Below are 10414 nucleotides of genomic sequence, written 5' to 3'. Positions count from 1 at the left end.
GTTACATTACCTGCGCTACATCTCCCGTATAATGTTTACGTTAGCATTTCCGAAATATTAGTGACATTCAGTCAAATTTTTTTGCTGCTGGTGGCAGCGACATTACTTGCTTTGCCTCTTGTATAACGTTTGCGCATCCTAAACTTACCTGTGATATTCAGTGTACTTTTTTCATAGACACTACGGACAGCGACATTATCTGTGCTATATCTTCTGTTTAACGTGTGCGCATCCTAAAAATATCTGTGACATTCTGTGTACTTTATTTGCACATACACTTACAAAACCTGCGCTACTGTACGTGTGACATACTTGCAAGCATATATACCATTTAATATGCTCAAGGCGAGCAGTAAGTGACGGGGAAGTGGCCATGCTGCTGATGGTGCACGCAGAGGCCGTGGCCCTGGGCGCGGTGAAACTGTGCCTGCTGCCAGAGCGCAAGAAACACACGGAGGAGCTGTTTTCATAGCCATTCCTTAATTTGGGCCTCTTGCCAAGCCCGCTTGAAGAGGGACATGAGGAGATCTTGTGGCCTGATTCCCAAACTCTTGAGTACAGTCCACAGTCATAAGAAGATGGCGGTGGGGAATGGCAATTAGTGTTTGACGAGGTGGATGATGATGATGAGACACAGTTGCCAATAAATCAACCGCAATTAGTGTCTGAAGAGGTTGATGATGAGGATGAGACACAGTTGTCAATAACTCAGGTAGTTGTTAAGTCAACAAGTCAGGAGGATAACCAGAGTGAGGAAGTGGAAGAGGAGGTGGTGGACGATGAAGTCGCTGACCTAACCTGGGAAGGTGGCAAGTCGAGCGAGGACAGCAGTACAGAGGGGTAGGAATCTGTTGCACTGCAACAGGCTGGAAGAGGGAGTGAGGTGGCAAAAGGGAGAAGGCGGGCCAAACCAAACAGGCCCACAACTGTTCCCCGGAGCACCCCCTTGCGGCAATCTCCCTTGCCAAGGCATAGGTGTTCCGCAATCTGGCGCTTTTTTGAGGAAAGTGCAGACGGTAAATGAATTGTCATTTGCAACTAGTGTTGAGCACGAAAATTCAAATAGCGAATTTTTATCGTGAATATTGCCACTTCGAGAATTCGCGAATATTTAGAATATAGTGCTCTATATTCTTTATATCGCATATTCAGCATTTTTTTCCATCTGAACACATCATTCCTGTCTGCTTCTTGCTTGTGGGCCAATGAGAAGGAAGCAATGTCAAGTTCACAACAATACTTAGTGCACCAATCAGTAATCTGTAGTCAGACCTGCTAAAATGTGAAGTTGCACGTAGCGCGAAAAAATATTATAATTACTGCCGATTAGAGCAATCGAAAATATATTGGAGCACTTGACTCTATCTGCATATAAAGCTATTCTAAACCAACCATTTTCTCCAGTCCCAGGAAACTTATACCAGCTTGAAAAATTTAGCCAAAGTGACCCACGCCTGTATTTCGCGTTACGAATTTGCATTACGCGATTTTTACATTGACGATTTTTCGCATTCAATAAAATAATCTTGAATTCTCGAAATTCGCGAATATGTGACGAATATTCTACAAAATATTTGTGAAATATCGCGAATTCGAATATAACCCCTGCAGCTCATCACTATTTGCAACCTGTGCCGTACCAAAATGAGCAGGGGTATGAACACTAGCCACCTCACCACCACCAGCATGATCCGCTACATGGCATCAAAGCAACCTAATAGGTGGGCCGATAGCCTGGGTCTACGATCAGTGTCTGCGGGTCACACCACTGCCTCCTCTTCCACTGTGTTACGTTCTGGCCAATCCCCTGTCCAAGACGCAGGCCCGGATGCCTCCCGCCCTGCATCTGGACCTTCGCAAGCACCATCAGCTAGCACATTCACTTTTGTGTCCCAGCACAGCATACAGATGTCTATACCCCAGGTCTTTGAATGAAAGCGCAAATACCCAGCCACCCACCCACAAGCCATAGCACTAAATGCGCACCTTTGCAAATTGCTGGCCCTGGAAATGTTAGGCTTGTGAACACTGAGGCTTTACGTAGCCTGATGGCTGTGGCCGTCCCGCATTACTCTGTCCCCAGCCGCCAATATTTTTCACGGTGATCTATCAAATCGTTATTTTGACACAATAAAAACACAGAAAGCTATGGGGACTGGATATTGCGGACGTGCTAGCGGCGATCTAGAAGCCCATGTCCTCAGCTCTGATGCCAAATTTCAGGTGACAGGTTTCCTTTAAACTGTGCAGCGCAGGTAATGTAAACAGCAGACTGCTGCAGAGCTGTGGCAGGGATAAGGGACAAGACTGAGTTGTGGCTCTCGCTACTCAACCTACAACCAGGCATGGTTGTGTCTGATAATGGCCGTACTGACTTGGTTAAGGCTTTGGAGTTAGGCAAGCTCACACACATACCATGCCTAACCCACATGTTCAACCTAGTGGTTCAGCAGTTTCTCAAAACCTACCCCAATTTGCCTGAGCTACTGGTGATGGTGCATCGCGTGTGTGCCTATTTCCCCAAGTAGTCAACAGCTTCAGCCGGTCTGGCAACGCTGCAGCAGCGATCGCAATTGCTAGCTCACTGACTGTTGTGCGACAAGAGCACGCGCTGGAACTTCACGTTCTACATGTTGGCCAGGCTTTGTGAGCAACAGAGGGCAGTAGTGGAATACCAGCTGCAACATGTCGTCGCCTTTCCAGTCACCTTCCGCTCTTCACAAGCGACGAGTGGACATTGATGTCTGACCTCTGTGAGGTTTTAAGAAACTTTGAGGAATCAACACAGATGATGGGCTGGCGATAATGCTATTATTACTTCCGTGTCTACTGAAACGTTCGCTGCTCACAATGAAGGATGCATGTGGAAGACGTAGAAATGGGGGAAGACAGTACACATGGTGATAGCCAGACCACCCTCAGTTCGTCTTCTCAGCAAATTGGATGATGAGGAGGAGGAGCAGGATACGGTTGCTTCCGCTACAGAAGGTAGTACCCATGGAAGTTTTATTCCATCTGTTCAGCGTGGATGGGTAGAAGAGGAAGAGGAGGAAGAGGATGAGGACATTGAGAGTTATCCTCCTGATGAGGACAGCGAAATATTGTCTGTTGGTATTCTGGCACACATGGCTGACTTTATGTTAGGCTGACTTTACTGTGACCCTCGCGTTGTATGCATTTTGGCCAACACCGATTACTCGTTGTTCACCTTTCTCGACCCCCGCAACAAAGAGAACTTCTCATCTCTCATTCCTGTGGTGGAGAGGATGAGCAAAATGGTGCAATACCAGAAGGACCTTGTGGAAAAATTGCTCCAAAAATGTCCAGCTGACAACGAAAGCTGCAGAGTACTGTAGTTCCTTGGCCAACCGAGGAGGGGAGATGAGGGGAACACACAGCAGTTCCAACAGAGGCAGGGCAACACTCTCCAAGGCCTGAGACAGTTTTATGACACCCCACCAGCACCCTCAACCTGATACAATGTTTTAGAGGGTCACCAGCAGGCCCTCAACCATAATGTTTTAGAGGGTCATCAGCAGGCCCTCGCCCATAATGTTTTTGAGGATCACCAGCAGGCCCTCACCCATAATGTTTTAGAGGGACACCAGCAGGAACTCAACCATAATGTTTTTGAGGGTCACCAGCAGGTCATCACCCATAATGTTTTAGAGGGTAACCAGCAGGCCCTCACCCATAATGTTTTGGAGGGTCACCAGCAGGCCCTCACCCATAATGTTTTTGAGGGTCACATGCAGGCCCTCACCCATAATGTTTTAGAGGGTCACCAGCAGGCCCTCACCCATAATGTTTTTGAGGGTCACCAGCAGGCCCTCACCCATAATGTTTTAGAGGGTCACCAGCAAGCCCTCATCCATGATGTTTTTGAGGGTCACCAGCAGGCCCTCGCCCATAATGTTTTAGAGGGTAACCAGCAGGCCCTCACCAATAATGTTTTAGAGGTTCACCAGCAGGCCCTTGTTCTTAATGTCTTAGAGGGTTGTAAGCCGTGTACTGGGATGGGCTCTCCAGGATACAGCGAAGTCACAGACAAGGAAAGCGACACTGACACCAGCTTTATATGCAAGAACAGAAACTTTACTTTGGAAATAGTAATAACACAAGTGTAAACAGAATAAGTAATACCCCAGGTCCACAGTCACTGTCCCTGTCCGAGGGACAGGCCTAGCCCGTTGGCGCACACAGCAGAGCCTACATGTCGTGCTGTGCCGCTACAGAGGACACACCTAACCGGTGGCAGATGCAGCAGAGCCTGCAAGTCAATTACTGCGCTGCAGTCCAGTACAGTAAGGCCTAACAAAGATATAACCCTAACTATCTAGCTAATACAAGGCCTAGGTTAGTCTCTGTTACTTTAGGCACCACACAGTATAGTACAATCGGTAACCAGGTGTACTGACCTGCGTCCGTTCTGGGCCCGAGAATGCCGCTTACCCGGGGTGGCCACCAACCTCTCAGCAACCGTGTAGCCTTGCTTGGTAATAAGGCTTCCGTCCACACACTGTAAATAGTCTGTCTGAGACAATCTGTCTTACAACGAGCTGGATCCAGTAAGAGGACGACAGCTACTCTCCTTCCTCTGAGTGTCCATTCACTGCCGGAAATCCGCAAGCCAGGATGGAATCGGATTCAGTCTTTCACAGCACAATCCTTCCACCATGTCAGATCATCTCAGACTTCCTGGTTCACATAGAAGCAGCCTGCATGAGTCATCATCTGATTTGCATATGCAAATTCCAGAGTGTGCTGGCTGTAGCTGCAAAACAGTGGCCTCTAGTGCCTGGAATGTCAAATACAGTTCCAATACAATTTAGGCATAAACATTATACAGGCATAGCTGTTCCACAATCTCACAGGGTCACTAGCAGGCCCTCGCCCCTAATGTTTTAGATGGTCAGATCAGCAGCAGGCACTTGCCCCTAATGTTTTATAGGGTCAGCTCAGCAGCAGACCCTCACCCCTGATGTTTTAGATGGTCAGCTCAGCAGCAGACCCTCACCCCTAATGTTTTCGATGGTCAGATCAGAAGCAGGCCCTCGCCCCTAATGTTTTAGATGGTCAGATTAGCAGCAGGCACTTGCCCCTAATGTTTTAGATGGTCAGCTCAGCAGCAGGCCCTCGTCCCTAATGTTTCAGAAGATCAGATCAGCCGCAGGCACTCGCCCCTAATGTTTTGAAGGGTCAGATCAGAAGAAGGCTCTCGCCCCTAATGTTTTAGATGGTCAGATTAGCAGCAGGCACTTGCCCCTAGTGTTTTAGATGGTCAGCTCAGCAGCAGGCCCTCGTCCCTAATGTTTCAGAAGATCAGATCAGCAGCAGGCCCTCGCCCCTAATGTTTTAGAAGGTCAGCTCAGCAGCAGACCCTCACCCCTAATGTTTTAGATGGTCACATAAGCAGCAGGCCCTCGCCCCTAATGTTTTAGATGGTCAGATCAGCAGCAGGCTCCCGTCCCTAATGTTTTAGAGTGTCACATAGGCAGCAGACCCTCACCCCTAATGTTTTAGATGGTCACATAAGCAGCAGGCCCTCGCCCCTAATAGTTTTAGATGGTCAGATCAGCAGCAGGCTCCCGCCCCTAATGCCTTAGAGGGTCAGCGCAGCCGCAGGCCCTCGCCCCTAAGGTTTTAGATGGTCAGATCAGAAGGCCCTTGCTCCAATAGTTTTTGAGGGTCACCAGCAGGTCATCAATCATAATTTTTCAAGGGTGTGTATGATGCCCTCCTTTATGTGTTATAAAGAGCATATTGGACTGCTGGTTCCTTGTAGTTTTTGGCAGCCCTTTCACTTAGTGCATAGGCTTTATGAGTGTAGTAGTCCCACTACCTGAAGAATTGTGCCACAATGTGAAAGAGGTTATCCTTTATGTGATATACAGATTGTATCGGAGTGCCTTTTACTTGTAATTTTTGGCAGCACTTGCACTTTATATACAAGTAAATATACTATCTTTGGTTTTGTGCGTATCATCGTCAGTCTGCAAAAGTGGCATACTACTCGGACAACATCGTTCCCAGCAGCGACCTGGGAGTCCAAGATGCATCCAGACATCCTCCCCATGCTGTTCCATAACTATTTCAGTGGTGTTTCCATCAATTTCTGACCTTTTCCTGTGAACCAGACACCCTCCCCTCTTCAAGCAGGGGGTGCCTGGTTTAATGCTCAGGTTCTCCCATTAACTTCTATTGTGCTCCCAAGCATCCCGAGGTGTTCTACTGGAGCACCCGAGCACTTTGGTGCTCGACCAACACTAGTCATGGCCATTTTCCAAGGCCCTCTAATAGCATAGTCTTATAAGCTAGCTCTTTGAACTGATCTCCATTGCCCATTGTATGTCATATACAATGAATAATGCTGCTACCTGACCTCAGAGCCATTTTTGTGAACAGCACATTATTCTTTCTGCTTTGTTTCGTCGTGTCCCATAGTTAAAAATGTCATTTCTATGGCATACCCCCAGAGTGATATCATGCTGTAAGATTAGAAGAGGATAAAGAGAGGGGGGCTCCTGATCCTACTATGAAAAATAATTTTATTGTCGTATTTGTAGCATTGCCAGAGTATGATCACAAGCAACAAACATATCCTCATCAGAGCCTGTATTCTATATTCCGGCCTGAATTGCACAATGCTATATTTGTTGTTTGAGGTTATTACTTAATTAGATTATGATATCATGTGAAAATAAGAAGAGAGGTTTCAACAATGTTAATTAAGATAATGCAGTTATAATAATACTTAAGGAAATGTAGGTCATCACAAATGAATATCAAACAGGGGCTATGGACTAAAAGGATTTACAGCACAGCAGTTGCAGGAAGGTCGTTGATCAAGGAAGTTATTCTGATTGCTTAAAGGGGTTGTCCGGGTTCAGAGCTGAACCCGGACATCCCTCCATTTTCACGCCGGCAGCCCCCCTGACATGAGCATCGGAGCAGTTCATGCTCCGATGCTCTCCTTTGCCCTGTGCTAAATCGTGCAGGGCAAAGGCATTTTTAGGAGTTCCGGTGACGTACCGGGGCTCTCCATGGGGCTGACAGGAACCCCGGTGACGTCACCGGCACTGAGGGGCGGGTTTTAGCTCTGCTCTAGCCAGTAAAAACGGCTAGGGCAGAGCTAAAGCCCGCCTCTCAGAGCCGGTGACGTCACCGAACACACTGCTGGGCGGAAGTTACCGCCCGGCAGTGTGTTATTGAAAACAAAAAATCCGGTGCTCTGCGCAATTTAGCACAGGGTACGGGAGCGCATCAGAGCATGAGATTCTCCGATGCTAGCCTCAGGGGGGCTGTCTGGGTGAAAATAAGGGTATGTCCGGGTTCAGCTCTGAACCCGGACAACCCCTTTAATTGGAGGCGGGAAGGAATTTTCCCCCCCTAAAATAGGGAAAATCGGCTTCGACCTCAGGAGTTTTTTTTTTTACCTTCCTCTGGATCAACTTATCGGATAATAGGCTGAATTGGATGGACAGATGTCTTTTTTCATCGTTATAAACTATGTTCCTATGTTAGGGTACTTTCACACTAGCGTTTTTCTTTTCCGGCACTGAGTTCCGTCATAGGGGCTCAATACTGGAAAAGTTTTATCCCCATGCATTCTGAATGGAGAGAAATCCGTTCAGGATGCATCAGGATGTCTTTAGTTCAATCACTGAACGGCATTTGGATGGCAGCATGCTGCGGTATTATCTCCGTCCAAAATTCCGGATCAGTTGCCGGAATGCCAGATCCGGCATTAATTTACATTGAAATGTATTAGTGCTGGATCCAGCATTAAAAATACCCCAATGCCGGATCCGTCCTTCCGGTCTGCACATGCGCAGACCTTTAAAAATGTGGAAAAAAATAGAAGCGGATCAGTTTGTCCATATGACAAACGGAGAGACGGATCTGTTCTTGCAATGCATTTGTGAGACGGATCCGCATCCGGATCCGTCTACAAATGCTGTCCGTTTGCATGCAGATTGCCGGCAGTTCTGGCAACAAAGGCAATCTCTGCACCCCCTACACCTACGTCCCTGATTATATTAGTAGCAGTGTGACCTCAGGTCTATAAATAACGTATTCGATTTCTATTTGTTTTTTCCTGTCTATCTTAATGGGGTTCTGTAAAAATGGTGGCCGCCTCTACTCGACTCACAGCTGCTGTTTCTAGGCTGCGCAGACCCACCTCCTGCTCTCCCCTTCCCTGCCTGCCTGGGTTGCTCTGTCCCTACATTCAGGTTGCAGACTGCTTGCCAGCAAGGTCTCTCCATCCCTACCCCTAGGGAGCGCATGCTTCCCTTGGCTCTTAAAGGGTCAGCGCATGAGCATCCTAACTGCTCCAGCCTATGAAAGGCTATCTCAGGGAACTTAAGGCACCTTCCCCTGTGAAAGGGGGCATGAGCAATAGGTTCCTTAGCTTACTAGTATCCTTCAAAGGTGTGCTATTTCTACTGTCTGCCTGTATATTTTCTGTCTTCCTGTTTTCTGGATTGCGACCCTTCACTGCCTGCCCTGACCTCGGACCATTTACTCTGCCTGTCCTGAACTCTGCTTGTTCCTGACTACAGTTTTGCCTGACTCCTCGGTGCTCAGAACTGGTGTCTCGGACCCTCATGGGTCAGCTTTCAATCATACAGAGACTATTCCAGGAGGTAGCCTCCTGGTAGCTCCCCTGTAGCAACATCCAGATTCTTGTACAGGACTTAAAGGGTGAAAACCAGGGAGCTGCCAGGATAACGCCCTTAGAAGTAGTCCAAAGCCAAAACTGTTGGTTGATACAGTGGATCCAAACCACTGCTGCAACAGGTTCTCTGGTTTCATAATTTGTGCACCATATACCTGGTTTTCATTTCAGCACTTTCCTCCCCCTCACCTAGGCTTTACTGGATGTTGAGAACTTCCTACTGAGTTTTCAAGCCAAAACTATTCTAAAATTCTGTAAAGAGAGAGGGAAGGAGAGAGAGGTGTTTCTCAACTATATATTTGCATTGTCTAAGGTGTACTCTTTCTCATTATGGAGAGCCCCTAGTATGAAAAGTATTTGTATGCAGTATTGTAGGCCAGACGATGCCCCTCTGGCTTTATGGGAAAGATATTCAAATTAGGGTTCCTAAACCTATCTGATTCCAGATGTTAGATGTAATAATTTGCATATATTTTCCCCAGAAATCAAGAGGAGAGCTGTCTAACCTAAAATTGTCATTACGTATCAGTTGGTCTCCATCATAGAAATAGTACCCACCCAGAGGTTTCCGCTAAGGCCTTGCAACTAGAAAAGAGCTGCTTTTTTTTTAATTCTGATTAAGGTTTTTTTTTTTTTTTTATCCTGAAAGAGCTACTTGCAGATGGGAGGCTGGTTTAGCTATTTCCTAGCTTTGCTATGTAAGCACGTTTAAAAGGCAGGAAGCCATCCCTGCCAATCAGCTATATAAAAGTAATGCAGCTCTCATATACTGTGTTCTGCTAATTACTTATCCACTTGCTGTGCAATAGAAAATAGGTAAATATGTACGGTAGCTCCTGCTATGCCAATTCACTTCAGACAGACAGCTCCTTCCTATGCTCCCGAGGGTACAATACCAGTATAACAAAAACAGACAACACCTTTAGCAATTCTATTTCACCATTTTTGGATCAACTCCAGATGAACCAGAGAGACCTCCAACAGATAGCAGGAGAACACCGTGTCATCAGCTTCAGGGGATCCTTATAATACACAGAAATACCATCTTTTCGAGTGACAACCTATATAAATGAATCATATGCAATGCTACATGATTTACGTTGCTGTTTGGATAACCCTGCAAAGTACAAGTCTAGCAACGAATGTGAGTCAGGGCAATAATATATAATGTCTTTATTAAGGAGGATCTGACATGTCTGTTTCAGTAAATGTTTGCATGCCCCATAAAATATCAATTTGGATGCCACCTCTCTTAATACTCAGTGTTGTGTTATTCCTCTGCTATACCTTCCTGAAATGCATTAATAAATTGACAACTGGGTGTTACCATTAGGATATGTCTCTGCACAGTGATGAAACGCTCCATTTTCAATTTATTCATACATGTCCAGTAGGAATAATTGAGGAACTCTTAAAAAAGACACTCCAGTATCGGCATCAGGATAGTTAACAGGTTCTCTTTAAAAAGTAGCTGTCCCCTCTTCTGACATGTCTGTCTTAGCAAATGTATGCTTTCCCCATGTAATAACAAGTCTGCATCAGTTATTCTCATTATTCTATGAGGTGCTTTTTCACTATTATTCCTGCTAGAAGTTTTAATGAACTACTAACAGTTTGTAATGAAGGTCCAGATGGGCGTTACTAGTTGAGGCTGTGTCCCGGCAGAGTCTGAGTCCAACCAGTGCTACCAGTGTCAGACTGACCAGGGACACACACCCAAATGGTAACTCCCAT

This window comes from Bufo gargarizans, chromosome 4, assembly GCF_014858855.1.
Source record: "Bufo gargarizans isolate SCDJY-AF-19 chromosome 4, ASM1485885v1, whole genome shotgun sequence".
Classification (NCBI taxonomy): Eukaryota; Metazoa; Chordata; class Amphibia; order Anura; family Bufonidae; genus Bufo; species Bufo gargarizans.
The sequence above is the reverse complement of the archived record's forward strand: the minus strand, read 5'-3'. Positions refer to the sequence as shown.